General features: G+C 35.3%; 1 long non-coding RNA gene across 1 annotated transcript; it reads right to left on the reverse strand.

The window, feature by feature from the left end:
* Positions 1-1,601: 1,601 nt before the first annotated feature.
* On the reverse strand, positions 1,602-3,701 carry LOC145069075 (uncharacterized). Its single transcript, XR_013689264.1, has 4 exons — positions 3,483-3,701; positions 2,521-2,759; positions 2,204-2,321; positions 1,602-2,095 (listed from the first exon to the last, which is right to left on the reverse strand). It is a non-coding gene; the product is annotated as an uncharacterized LOC145069075 (long non-coding RNA).
* Between the last annotated feature and the right edge of the window lie 11,778 nt (positions 3,702-15,479).

A 15,479-nucleotide genomic window follows, 5' to 3' on the forward strand; every position in this document is an offset into this window, starting at 1 on the left:
GTAGCTCTTATCAAGACAAAACACTTCACATAATTGGTCCTAGTTGGTCTTTGTATTATCCAAGACAGCACAACTTACCAATTTCAAGTGTGCAAGAATAAGAAAACTTTTCCAAATTCCACATTTGTTGAGTGTTATAAACCTTCTTAAGACTTGTCACTCAATTCACAATCTTGGAGTATAACTCTAAGACTTGATATTGGAATGAAGTATGATTGACGTCTTGATTTAACCATTTTCACAATTCTCGATTCCTCTTCATAGACATACAAATCCGCTAAGACTCACTTAGAGGATCAATTGAGATATCACTCTTAATCATTAAGAATTATCATAAAACACAATAAAAGGTACTCTCCCTTCTTCTTAGAATAGAGAAACTTTTATCTTTCTTCCTACTTGATTCTTCTTTATTCGTTCTGCTATTTATCGAAACTCTTTCAACCAACTCAGAATTATACTTAATGTTATAAGTATAATCATATTTACTAAGCGTAGTAAATCATGACGAATATCTTTGTTACTCTTGTGGTGGACTTGATCAACACACAACCTTGTGTACTCGATCTCCTAGTCCTTCACTTGACACTTTGTCAACGAATTAGTCTAATTTCCAAATATGAAATTTCTCATTCATCACCCAACCAAGTTGTATGATACCAAGTTTCTGTCTAATTGAAACTAGGGCGATGAAAAAATCTCCCTATTTGGTAAATTCTCGACATTTCCACAAATAACATAATTAAGAATCAAATCCATTATTGGTAATAATAGAAACATTCAAACATCAATTTTTCATACATGCCATTGCAAGGATAAATAAATAATATAAAATCAAAATTTATTTTATTGTGGAAATTTTTTCCTTATAATGAAATTTAATTGAAAAACTATGTTATTACACATTTCTTAGCAATCTATTCTAACACCAAGTAGTAGCTCAAGAATCCAATCTTCCACTACAAGAAAAAAGGGTATCAAGGACTAAAAAAATCAGTCTCTGTTGATTAATAATCAGTCTTTGATGCACATCTGAGACTGATTTCACTAGTCCCCAGCCAGTCCCCGAGAGCTAGTCTTAGATAATCAATATTTTATGTATCCAGGACTGAAAATCAGTCTCAGCTACGTGTTAGTATTAGAGACAGAAAATCAGCCTCTGGTACTATCTCGGCTAGTCTTTGATATATTTCCTTTGGTTCCTAGGATTTATGTAATATCAGTCCTTGATGTTATTTTTTAAGGATTGAACATCAGTCCCTTATATAATCTTATTCGGTCTCCAATATGTTTCTTTTGGGATTAGATATCAATCCTTAATGATATATCAATTAGTCTCCATTAAAATTCATTTGGATCCCTGTTACATATTTACATGTCATGTGTGATTCTTTGATATGAATTATCAAGGACAGAATGTTAGTCTCAGAAAGAATGTGCTTTAGCCCCAAATTATGATTTTTTTGAGACTGATATGTCATTTATAGCACTAATATTTATTATGTAAGATTGATATTCAGCAGTAACAATAGTTGAAAATGGAGCAGATTTTATTTCCCATATAGATTTTATAACTACTAGTATATACATTGGAATTCATGTAAATACACAAAGCAAAAAAAATTGTATAAATAAATGAACAATATTCGACAATCTCCAAATCTAAAACTTAAAACCATTAACTATAATAGACTAACAAGAAAATCACTAATAAGTAAAGTAGATGTGAAAAATAATACCAAACTTTATAGAAAGATCTTGACTAAGAATCGGGATTTGATAGATGCGTTTTATCCTCGTGTATAGGATCTTCATCTTCACCGGAAGGGCAGGGTACATTTTGAAAGTCTAAGAACTTCAAGATCATAAACTTTGCTATTTTTGCATATTTTCTTCAGTTTTTTTAGCTTCTTGTTAGTAACTTTGAGCTATTCCTTGCTTTACCGATGTCTCCCCTCCATAGAGTAATGTTTTATGCTTCCTACAAACATTTTAACAATCTTTTGCTTTAAACGCATACCATATCAGCAGTGATGATTATTCCAACTAAAATTAGTTTAGTAGGCACCACCTCTTTAATTTGGACAATTTGTACCTAAAAAAAAAAAAAAGCTCAACATATTAATATTAATTATAAATTTAATACAGATAATGAAATTCTACTGTAACATGTCTAAAAAAACAGACAAGAAAAGAGATTTACTATAATTTTCTAATGAGATAGTCTTGTGTCTCTCGTATGACAAATCCATTAACAACTTATTGACTTGAATAAATAAGCCACCATACGGAACCCGCCACTGTTGCAATTCCTACATAAGCTGCATGAAAAAGAAATACGTATATCAGTCCACTTTTATATAATCACATTACATAAATCAAAAGAAATGATCATTTACTGGTAAACAAAATAAACCACCTTATGGAACCTACTACAATTACAATTGGTAAACAAAATATACAATTTTGTTATGTTTTTCCCATTTGCTAATTAAAATCACAAATCTATGTTTTGACTACCTTCAATCAATAATTATTGGAACAAAGTTTGTTTACTCAATTGCACCATTTCTTTTCCGAGGATAGTCATTTAACAACAGATGAGAATTTAAGGATAAGCATATAGAGGTAGTGCAATTTTGGCTTCAAAAAAATAGGGACTTTATATGACATTAGAGCCCAGCCACTTGAGTTTCATGGATCAGGATGAAACTCGGAATTATTTATCAACTAGAGTAGGCCATATGCTGCAAAGTGGCCTGAAAAATGAACGAAACAATTAGAAATGTCATAATTTTATACTTAATTCAATTAGATCAAACATTATCGAAACACTAATATCAAAAACATCATCTTTTCAGTTTTTCCTTTAATGAGATTTTTAGAAATATGAAGCATTGTAACTATGAAGGCTAACATTAGAATTACAATATTTAACTTAATCAAATTTTCACATATTAGTAATAAGAACCATTGCAACTTCAAAAAAGTAAATTTATATATAGAGAAGAACTTCAATTAATCATAATTTTAGAAATCTGATGTCATAACCATTGCAATTTCAGAAATCAGATATTCACTTCATCAGATTTTTAGAGATCAGAAATTAGAATCAATGCAATTACAGAAAATAATATCATAAATATCATATTTTAAGAATATCATAAATTCATAATGGCTATTGTAATAATTTAGAAATTGAAATCCCTAATATCATGAAGAAATACAACAAACCTAATAGATATGATATGATTAGAAGATTACAGTTCAAAATCGGACCTATACAAGGCATAATCGAACCTGTACAACCAACTGAAATGCATACAAATGTAGATAAGAAATTTTAGAAACCTAATTTAATCAAATAAGAATCAGTAGAGTGAGCCTAAAAAAAATATTACAGTTCAAAATTGGACCTGTATAAGGCATAAATCGAAGGTTACATTCAAAAATAAGACCTATACAAGGCAGTAGAATCGAACCTCTTAGTGGAGTCGCCGACACTGGAATCGAAATTGTGAGTGGAGTGGCGTAGAGTAGAGTCGGCGGCTGGAGACGTTGTCGGAGATGGTAGAGGTATGGCCGCTTCGTTTTTTTTTTACCAAGGGTGGAGTTCGGTCGGTAACTCACAGATCGGAAGAGAACCAAAAGCCACCCCTTTATGAAAAGTAACTTCATTATATATTTGAGCATACGTAAGTGAGGAGGGCTTTTTGCCCCTTTTTACAATATGGGACATAAGCGGGATTTTAAAATATTTGACGTGAAGGCGGGGAAGAAAAGAAACCAATTTTTTTAATTAAAATAGATTAAAATTTATAGCAGTATAAAAATATTTAAATCATAGTAAAACATTAAAAATATGATCAACGAAATTAGAAAGTTTTGTGAGGGAATGCGTTGAAACCATCTCTCTGTCAAATTCAAACCCTAATTTCCCCAGACATGAATAATGCAAAGAAGGGAGTAGGGGTGGAAAATGGTTAAGGGGTGAAATATTCGCTTTTAGATGATGGGTATAGTTACAAATTGTACCCTTATGTATTTACCTCCAAAACTAAACTGGCGCAAGCGTATTAGTCTATGATATATGGCATAAACTAGAAGACTTAAATCGGTTCATCAGTCTATGATATATGACATCTATGACTAAATAATTAGTCCGTGATACTAAAATTCAGTCAGTTATAAGTGTTCATTTGAATGTCAAATAATGTATGTTTATTAGGGACTAAAATTTAGTCTTTAATAAATTCTATACACAATAAAAATTGGCACAATTTTATTGGGGTCTGAAATTCAGTCCCGCGTAACTTTCCCTACAAAATCAAAATTAGTACTAGACTATTCAAGACCGAAATTCAATCCCCAATGTGTTTCCCACAACACCTAAATCGGCATAAACATATTAAGGACAAAGTTTTAGTCCCGAATAAGTTTGGCTAGTCTCTAATGATTCAAAAATTAAAATCAGTCCTAGATAGTATCTGAGACTAATTCATCAGTCCCAGATACATGTTATCTATGACTGATTTAATCAGTCTCTGATATTTTAGTCACAGAAGCGCCTTTTCCTTGTAGTGTTCAAGCAATACGATCGAAATCCATTTCTTCACGATTAGATTCAAATCACTTATTCCCTTCAGCTTCCTCTCTTTTCTTCGATCCTACAGAACATCAAAATGCAATCTTATCACATCATGTATTAAGAATCTAGAATAGGAACTTAAAAGAGTTAGTTAAGAGATTTTACCTGAAGTAGAGCCATACGTCTTGACTCTCCCATCAATTGGATCTCTCAGGTAAATAGGGCAGCTTCGTCTCTAATGCCCCTTCTCTTGGCAGTAAAAGCAAATGAACTCTTTTGGAATGGCACAAGGAACTATCTTAGAATTTACCTTTTCTGGATCTCCAATGTCACCATTTTCAATGTCCATTAAAGTTTGGAAGTTTGATTCACTAGATAAATATGCTTGACCAGCTCGCCAAATCATTACTGATTCAGTAACTATAAGAAAATAGGTCAAATCAATGAGGGTCGCGTCATGATCCATTATATAGTACTCTCTAACAAAATCACTATATGATTTAGGAAGCGACTGAAGAACCTAGTCAACAACCAACTTACCTGAAATCTCGACACCTTATCAATGTGTGACTTCATCTCTAAGATGTGTACAGACAGAGGTTTCCCATCTTCATGTTTATTTGCCAAAAGTGCTTGAGTGAGCTTGATCTTTTCAAGCCTTCGAACTTGTGTGTTAGGGAGAACAACTGGAGGAGGTGGAGGAAGTGAAGCATGATCTCTTGTTCCTCAATCATATCGTGGAAACTCATCCTCGTTTGGACAACTTGTTCCAAGGGATTTAGGAAAATCATGATTGTCCGAACTAGACATCTACAAAACGGGAGAAAATTCAAGTTAGGTTGACTAGAGTCTCTGATGTGACACCCAAATGAAACATCAAGGCTAGGATCCAACACAATACTCTACAACCTAGAAGAGGGATGCCGTAATTTAGTTGCAGGATATTTGAAGGTAGATGATTTACCAATTTCTACCATGAAAAACGAAAAGGAAGTTTAAGTTTTAAACGAATTGAAACTCTTACATCTTTTGAGATTCATTGAACTTTTCGATGGCATGTTTAATCTCGATTATGCCCTTCTATTTGTGACTGGGATGCTGAGGATCAAAAATAAGGTGTGAGTACCCATACGAATCACGTGGTGCACCCAATGCAACTATCACCTAATCAATGTGCTAGTTAGCCACACACGCTCCATTGATCTATGATAAACATCCAGCCACCATTCGCCATCAATGTCATCCCCAAATTAGTGTGTCGGTTAACCACACACGCTCCACTAACGTTTGACAAGGGTACGAAGTGTAATTACATGGATTAGCATACAATTTCACATTTTGCCTAAAGTAACTATCATTTGGGAATATGTAAAAGCATTTAGTTACTTTGTACTTTATTATACTTATAATGGAAGGTTTCTGTCCTATCCTACCTATTCGGTTAATGACCCTCCACTAGTAAAGAGTGCGGTGGGTAAGAATGGATACCCATTCAATCGCCATTTTATAGGCAATTTCCTTAAACATCCCATATAGACCAGCTTCGTGAATGAGACGTACTAACTGTAAGACTGACTTTTTACTCATATATATATATATATATATATATATATATATATACATATATATATATATATATATATACATATATATATATATATAATATTAGACTTTTCGTATTACATATATATAGTATAGGGTGTATTTTACACTTTTAAAATACTAGGTGGTCTAATTTAATTAAATGTAAACCAAAACTTTATGGGTTTATTAAATCTCTTTTAATTATACACTTTAATTAATTAATAAAACCATAAGGGTGTGATTTGAACTTTTAAAAAAAATACTAGGGTTTTAGAATTTAACATTTCAAAATTAAACTTTTAATCAACTTTTAAATTCCAAAACTTGAGGGCAAGTTTTGAATGATTTCAAAGCATTAGGGTTTAGAATTTAAATATATATCAAAATTAAACTTTTAATCAAAAAATTTAAATTTCAAAACTTGAGAGCTAGTTTTGAAACTTTTCAAAACATTAGGGTTTAGCTATTTAAATTTCAAAAACAAAACTTTTAAGTTCAAATTTAAACTATAAAACCTAAAGGGTGCAAATTGAAACTTTTCAAACTAACTAGGTCAAATGTTTATCTAATAATAATCCTATATTATCCATATTTAACCAAATCCATTAATTTTGATAAGGATAAACATTCCAAACATAAAAAATTGATTTTAGGCAGCAAAAACGAGTTTTGGTAATTATCCCCATCAAAATCTGGCCAGAAATTCGAAAGTCCCGTCAACAGAACAACCAACTCATCGAGTCCTCTTTGGAACTCGTCGAGTTCATGCAACTCGTCGAGTTCTAAGAAAAACTCGGCGAGTTCATCAGGCAGTGAGCAAAAATTTTCGATTTTCAGATCTTTGGCGGTTCAATTATGCTATGCTTCTATTCAATAGAAAAATGACCTAGGCTCTGATACCACTGATGGGTTTTGTGCATAACATCAATCCTATGGTGTTCATGCAACCCTAATTGCATGGATCTAGTTTTTCTACTTTGAACATGAAATTAACTTCTAAGACTTATAAACCCTAGATCTAGCATACAAGTAATCAAATTAACATACTAATAGGGTTTATATCTTACCTTTGATTGTTATATAGCAATAACAATCAATCCTTAGCTTTAGAAAGCTTAGTGCCTCAAATGTTACACCTCTAATGGAGTCACAAACACCACTAAGCAACAAGATGAAGAAGAGAAGAGAGTGGAGGCACCAAAAAACGGCTGGAAACCCTAATCCAGGTGTTAGCCACGTTTTTGGTGCCTAAGGGCTCCTTATACACTTAGGCAATTAGGGTTATCTAACAAGGAAACCCTAATTGGACTGCTTAAGCCCTAAGCAGCCCATGGACTCCTTCTTTAGAAGCCTTGGATGACTTCTAATGGGTTTCCCCCAAGGAATTTGTCCACTCCAACTTCTATGGAGTCCATAAGCCCATCTATGTAATTATCTTATAATTACACAATAAGTACCTTAAGTTTAATTAATCTCTTTTAGCCACAAAATTAATTCTTAATTAGTTCTTGACTAATATTAATTAAACAATATGATTTATATTATTCTTATAATATATTAATAAATCATAATTAAACCTTTCTCTCCTTAATTCATCCTACATATTGCTATGGTGAAGGCAACCCAAAAGGACCATGCTCATAATCGAGTCAAGTACATACCAAAATATTTATGGACTTCGACACTAATCAAACAAAAACAGACGAGCTTTAGCCCAGTTTCTACGTCGTGTCAACCTAACCTACATCTGGCTGCCACGTCGTGGTAATCCTTGGCCATGTCGTGGCAATGAAATAACAAAACAGACGAGCTACAGCCCAGTTTCTATGTCCTGTCGACCCAAGGCTACATTGTTGGCACTTGTTCTTAACAGGCTAAGGATTTAAGTCGTTTTCTTCGATTCTAAGGCTCCAAAGCTCAGATCTGGTCCATTCTATGGTCTAAATGGATAATGTTTCCAAGTTTATCCCTTAAGACTCTCTAAGAGATAAAGATCACTACTCCTACGTCCAAAAGGGCAAAAACACAACTTGGCTTAATATATAAGTAGTTAATCTTGAAGACCTCTAGTCCAACAATTCTAGAAAGGTTTCTTGCACCACTAATAACATAAAAATCCATGCTTTTGAGACATTCGTATCCACTGCATGTCTTACACACCTATTAGGTCAAAATGAGGGTTAATGGCCAAAAATCCATGCATGAAACCAAAGCACATTACTAATTGAGATCCAGAGCACCAAATAATCAGATGGCCTAGAGATTCATAAAGTCGCAAACTTTATAAGATCTCACCACTCAAACTCATCAAGACATGAAGAAAAGAGACAAAATCTAAAGACATAGCAAATTAGCAAGGAAAAAGGTTGGGTGTTGGACACTCACTAAGGTATAGAAGATGTGCAACATGATGTAGATGACGCTTGCAAGGTAACTACCACACCAAGGGTTTCCTTCGCCTTTAAATATCACTAAAAACACTGCAAATATGTTCACAATTGCAATGTATGCTAAGGTTAGGGTTTTGGAACTTGGGAGGCTGATGGAGGCTAAATGATCACGAAACCCTAGCCTTAATGTTCTTTAAATAGGGCCCAAATCCCAAATATTATGGTTTTTCTCTAAACACACCTACCACACCATGGAGCATATAACCATGTCATGACAGGTCATTTAAACCCACGACCCACAGCAATATCGCCATGTTGTGGTGAAAATCCTCCGTGATGTAGCCAACTCGTTATAAAAGTTTAATATTTATAAAATTAACTCATACAATGAATGGATGTTACACTTACGCTTCATCCGAAGCTCCAACTCAATGTTTTATTCCTAGGCTCTAGCAATCATGTCATCCAAGGTATTAAAGCTTGACAAACTCATAAACCCTCGTATGTCATCCCTAAGCGTGACATGATACATTGTGTTTCTCATCTTCTCATCCACAATGTACTGTGCAACTTGTAGAGCTCTCTCTTGGAAGTTGACTATGATTTACGCTACAGTCTTCATGGTATGGCAAAGGTCCTAAAACATCCTTAATAGTAGGTGCAAACTCGACTTTTAATCTCTTCAAAAAGTTAGTGTAGGTCATGTCCATCACTACCTTTGTCCCCAAAATATGGACATGCTCCTCCCACCAGTCGCAAGCTCAGTCCCTCAAAAGGCAAGATACGAATCCCACCTTCGACCCCTCGGGGCAGATACTTGTCCGCTAAGCATTCTCCATACCAATGATCCACCATCGACTAATAATAGGGTCCTTCTTCCTGAAAAATTTTGGGGCTCCACAAGCCTTGAATTCCTAAAAAGAGAGATTTCATGCCCCCAACTAACCGAACAAAATCTCGAAACGAAAGGGACCTAAACAATCATCCAAAAGCTAAAGGATCCTCTCTATATTGGTACAAAACATCAATGGAGTTGCATCGAAAATGCCATGAGTGATCTCCGACCTGATAAACTAGTGTATCCTCTCATCAATCGGTTCAGCACCAGAGCCAAAAACATAACCTCCTCCTTGAGTGCTCACCACCATGCTGAAATACAAACATAGAAACAATCATACTATATTTGAGGGAACTTCAACACTACAAGCTCCTTAGAATCTCTGTGATTTTTCCATGATTCAAGTACAGAGCCTATGCTTCCAGTTATGTGGGCCCAATACAACCTTCCACACATATCTAATATTTCCAAAAGAATCATCCTAAATCCTCCATGTCACTTTACCTTAGTAATCCACAAAATCCCTATCCTAAACAACATACATATCCCACTATATCACTCCATAGGTTCTCCTAGAAATCCTAATCTCAGTTGCTTTTGCAATACTTGGAACTTCTACCAACACCACCGATTGCCCTACGCATGCAAATTATACACAATTCAGGATCAAATAGATTGTAGAATAAATGACTCTACCATAAGTTCACAAATAGACAAGAAACAAGAAATTAGGCTAAATCAGTCATTTTAGGGCTATATGATCCTAATCGTATATAATTTTTAAATAGACACTTAGAAATTAACTCCAATAATTTAGATTTCAAGTAATACATAACATCAAATTCCTCCTAGGCTACAAGATATCATAAATCATGAAATTCTATCTTGTAGTTCTTGAAGGTATCCTTAGCCATATCTTAGCTTGCAATTCACATAGACGCACAAAACTCATGTGTGGGTATCTTGGGAATTACTTACTTGAGCTTTAGTGATTGCATGCATCACACCCTTTTGTTTGTAAAAGTCTTTTTAGAAAATTTATTTTCTTTAAAAAAGATTATCAATTCCTCACTTTGAGTTCAAATAAACCTTAGAGTGTGCCTGAATTCCTCAAATCATGGCTCTGATACCAACTTGTAACATCACAAAAATACAAATATTATTTTTTCTTTTTGAAATCATCAAATTTACACATGTTTGTTCCAAAATCAGTCATAGTAAAATATATCACAATCATATGAGTATAATAACAATCATCAGTATGAAAAATCATCAGGGGATAATGTGTAGTCAAGCCAGGCCCTTCCTTTTGGGACTGGAAGTGCCTGAAAATGTTTAAACCACAAAACCGTAAGCACAAAGCTTTGTGAGTTCCCCAAAATACCACATTCCATACATATCATCGGGCCCTGCCCACATAACGGGCCCCGTCGAACATATAAACAATCCCATACCAACGTACAAATGGGCCCAACCCAGCATAAAAAGCAGTCCCAGCCGAGCACATCATGCAAGAATTACAAAAACAGTTGGCATCCTACATAGTATATAGTGAGCTAACTCACCTTGCAGACGCAGTAAAAAACTAACATTGATCGATGCCAATGGACCGGGTGCTACACACCTCCCACTAAACCATTTAGCATAAACCCTTAGTCCACCTTCTAAAAATGGTCAATTAGCCTAAAAGTCAATAAGGTCAATATGTCAATAGTCAAAGTCAACATTAGCTGACTCTCATGTCGTGACCAACCCTTGTTCACATCGTGGGAAAACAAACTCGACACAATCATAAACTTGTTCATGATCTAATTCAGTCACAATTCAATCTCAGACCATCACGTTGTGATAAAATCTATCCAAACTAATGGGGAAATCCCCATTCTTCACGTCGTGACGAGGAGGCTATCGCGTTGTAAAACTAGGCATTCCACAGCTTAATAGATTCAGTTCTCCATCCATTAAGCCATATACTCATTCCTTCCAGAAGGTATCCTAACGTCCAGTACAACCTAAAGATCAATGCTTTTTTCCATGCGTGACCATTGTAATTCTAAAGCTCCAACTAGGTTAAAAATGTAAAAACAAAACCAAGAATCTCATGCGTGGGTTCAATACACGAGCAAACTTCATATCCAAAACATACAAAGCTCAAACGACCTCAAGGATCCATAAAGTTTCTAAAATTATCGAATCCCACCATTCCAACTGTTGGATAAGGTGTCTAAGTCCATAACTTATTTGGTATATACTTGACCCGACCCGACATTGTCCATTTGGGTTGCACTTCACCCGAACAATTTATGGATAATTTTATGAGAGTTATACACATATGTTTATTAATATATTATAAGTTATAATATATTAATATGAAGTTATGTTATTTAATTAGTCTTAGTCTTAAATTAATTATAAATTAATTTAGAGATTAAAAGGAAGACTAATTAGATTATGGGCTATTGGATTTTATATGGTGTGGGCTAACACTCATTTGTTAATGGGCTAGGCTTGGATGGAAGTCCATGGATGATCCATGGAGCTTTTAACCCATGGATCCTTGGAAAAGGAAAGGTCATGGGTTATTAGGGTTTCACCCTAACCATGTACACTATATAAGCATGCTTATGTTGCATGAAATAGCCACTAGTGTGTGTGCTTGTGTGTGGCCAAAAATTACAAGTGTGTGTACACTCTCTAAAGGTTTCCAAGTGTTTGTGGTGATTTGTGATTTCCATTTGAGGCATTCACACTATTGGTGCTTGGCTCTTAAACTCCATAGAATCAATCTCATCAAAAGGTATGTAATCTCATCTAACTCTTTTATGTTTAAAAGTTCCCCATGCCATGTTAGATAAGTTATGAACCTTGGAAAAATTATTATTTAGCATGTATTAGACAAACATAGATCCAAGTTTTATTAGGGTTGCATGCACACTTAGGAAGTGTTAGATTGCTCAAAACCCAACAGTGGTATCAGAGCCTAGGCTTGCTTGTTTGATACTTGATGCAAAATAGTGAAAAAAGTTGAAATTGTTGCTGTCTGGATGATGGACTCGCCGAGTCCATGGGGGGACTCGCCGAGTACAAGGCAAAATTCATCCTACTCGCTGAGTAGGTTCGTGCACTCGGCGAGTAGAATGATCAGAATCCAGAATTTCGATTTTTGCTGCTGGAAATGGACTAGAAACTTTACCCTAAACTATTTTGGTGTTTTAAAACTTGTTTTAGTTGGTGTAATGGTTGTTCTAATCCATTTACAATAGCATATATCAAAATTCCATGATTTTATGTGTTCATATAATTCTTGAAATTTTGATGATCATGTTCATGTTCTTATGAATTTAGAAGATGATAGGAATTATTTGCTGAATTGTTTAGAATTAATTCTTGATCATTTATGTGTTTTAATGGAGTCCATAATTTGTCCTGAAGTTATGGATATCCAAAGGTCACTTTTCTTTAACACACACATTTAAACACATAAGTTACATGAAAATGAAGAGTCTTCATTTTTATGAACCTTTAATTCATAAGTTATGAAATGAAAAGTTTTGGATAATTACAAAACTTGCCCTCAAGTTTTGGAATTTGTAAAGTTTCACACACTTTAATAAACTTTAATTCCAACCCTTAGAGTTTTAATAGTTAAAATTCAACCCTTATACTATTTATAACATTAATGGTTAATTATATAAGAATAAGTCGTTCTACCGTTAGTAGGCCTCATTCACGAAGCCGGTCTATAAGGTGGGTATAAGGTTGTTGCCTATAAAATGGCAACTTAATGGGTGTCCACTCTCACCCACCGCTTGCTTGACTGGTGGAGGCTCGTTAGCCGAACGGGTAGGACAATGACTTTAAATCCTCATTAAAAGTATAATGATTATTATAAAGTAACTAAACCTTTTTAATTCCCAATATTAGTTACTTTAGGAAAATGTGAACATGGTGCTAGTCCATGGAATTCACACTTTGTACCTTACCAAGTCGTTGGTGGAGCGTGTGTGGTTAACCGACACACTAACTTGGACTAGTAAGGATCACGAAGGGTGACATAATGTTTGTCATAGATCAATGGAGCGTGTGTGGTTAACCGACACATTGATTAGGTGATAATATTAAGGGCACCAAGTGAATTAGCATGGTTATTCACACCTTGTTTTCTGATCCTCGGCATCCCAGTCACAAAACTTGAAGGGCACAATCGAGATTGAAACATGCCATTGAAAAGTTCAATGAATCTCAAAAGAATCTAGGAATTTCAAATCCAATTAAAACCTAATAATTCATTTTGTTTTTCATGGTGGAAATTGGTGAATCGTCATTCACCTACCTTTCAAATATATTATTACTTAGATTACGACATCCCTCTTCTAAGTATAATATATTGTGATTGGATCCTAGCCTTAATATTACATTGGGGTGTCTTATTAAGGATTCTATATATCTAATCTAAACTTGCTTTCTTCTTTCAGATGTCTTCCAACACTAATGCTTCAGGCTCTAACCCAACTGGTTCTTTCTCTCTCATGAATCTTTGTGGGAGAGTCATCTTTGATGGTTCCAACTTCATGGATTGGATTAGGAACATCAGGATGGTTACTCGTTATGAGGACAAGGAATATGTCCTCGATAAGGAGTTAAAAGAGCTTGCTGAGTCTACTGCTACTCCTGAGGAGATCGCTGAATTCAGGACACATGAGAGAGATACTACTAAGGTGGCATGCATCATGATGGCCACGATGACTGCCGAGCTCCAAAAGTCCTATGAGGACTTCTACCGTTTTGAGATGCAGCAAGACCTGATGGAAAGGTACCATCAGAGTGCTCGTCAGGAGCAGTATGAAATAATCTCCTCCATAATAACTACCCGCATGAAGGACGGTGAATCCGTCACGACCCACATGCAAAAGATGCAAAGGTATGTGGACCGTTTGCTGAAGCTGAATGTGAACTTCCTTGAGGAGTTGGCAACTGACATCATTTTGCACTCCTTACCTTCTTGTTATGACCATTTTCATATGACATATCATATGAACAAGGAGGAAGTTACCCTCAGCAAGCTTCAAGGACTCTTGAAGACCGCTGAAACCGGTCTTAAGGGCAAGGCGGTTGTTACCTCTACTACTCCTACTCCAACATCTACCCCTGTTTTGGCTATTGGGCAAGGCAAAGGGAAAAAGACCAAGCACCCTTCGAAGGGTACCAAGGGAAAGTCTCTTGAAGGCTCCTCATCGAAGACCAAGAGCGGTTCTGTCACTCCTTCTGCCATTCTCAAGGATGCTAATTGCTACTATTGCCTGGACAGGGGGCACTGGAAGCGAAACTGCCCTAAGTACTTGCAGGATCTAAAGGATGGGAAAGTGAAACCCACCCATGCAGGTATTTACACAATATTGTCTAATTACTCATCATATTCTAACTCTTGGGTGCTTGATACAGGATGTGGTATTCACATATGTTTTGATTTGCAGGGCCTAAGAAGAAGTGAGGATGTGGAGCACGGGAAGATAAACTTGATCATGGGGAATAGGAAGGCTTCACTTGTTTCCAAGATTGGAGTTTATACTTTGTTGCTTAATAATGGGTTAAAATTAGATTTGAATAAATGTGTGTACTCGTCTGAAATGGCGAGGAATATTATTTCTTTTCATGCTTTGTACAAACAAGGTTTTACCTTTTCGTTTGATAATGAATGTGGTGGTATTAATGCTTTCTTTAAAAATGTGTTTTATTTTAAAGGATTACCTTGTGATGGTGTGTATGAAACTGTGTCGATTGTAGACAACTTAGGAAATAATGTGTTGTATATTGATTCTTCTACTAGCCTAGATAAAGCGTCATTGTGGCATTGTCGTCTTGGACATGTAAACAAGAAACGCATAGGCCAACTCCAAAAGAGTGGAGTCTTGGAGTCATTCGACCTTAAATCGGATGATAGTTGTGAATCTTGTCTACTTGGAAAGATGACAAAATCACCCTTCACTGGAACTTGTGAAAGGGGTGAGGGTTTGTTGGACCTAATACATACTGATGTATGTGGGCCATTCAAAACCGCCACAAGGGATGCTAATCGGTA

This window comes from Lactuca serriola, chromosome 8, assembly GCF_051521515.1.
Source record: "Lactuca serriola cultivar US96UC23 chromosome 8, Lser_US96UC23_V15, whole genome shotgun sequence".
Taxonomy (NCBI): Eukaryota; Viridiplantae; Streptophyta; class Magnoliopsida; order Asterales; family Asteraceae; genus Lactuca; species Lactuca serriola.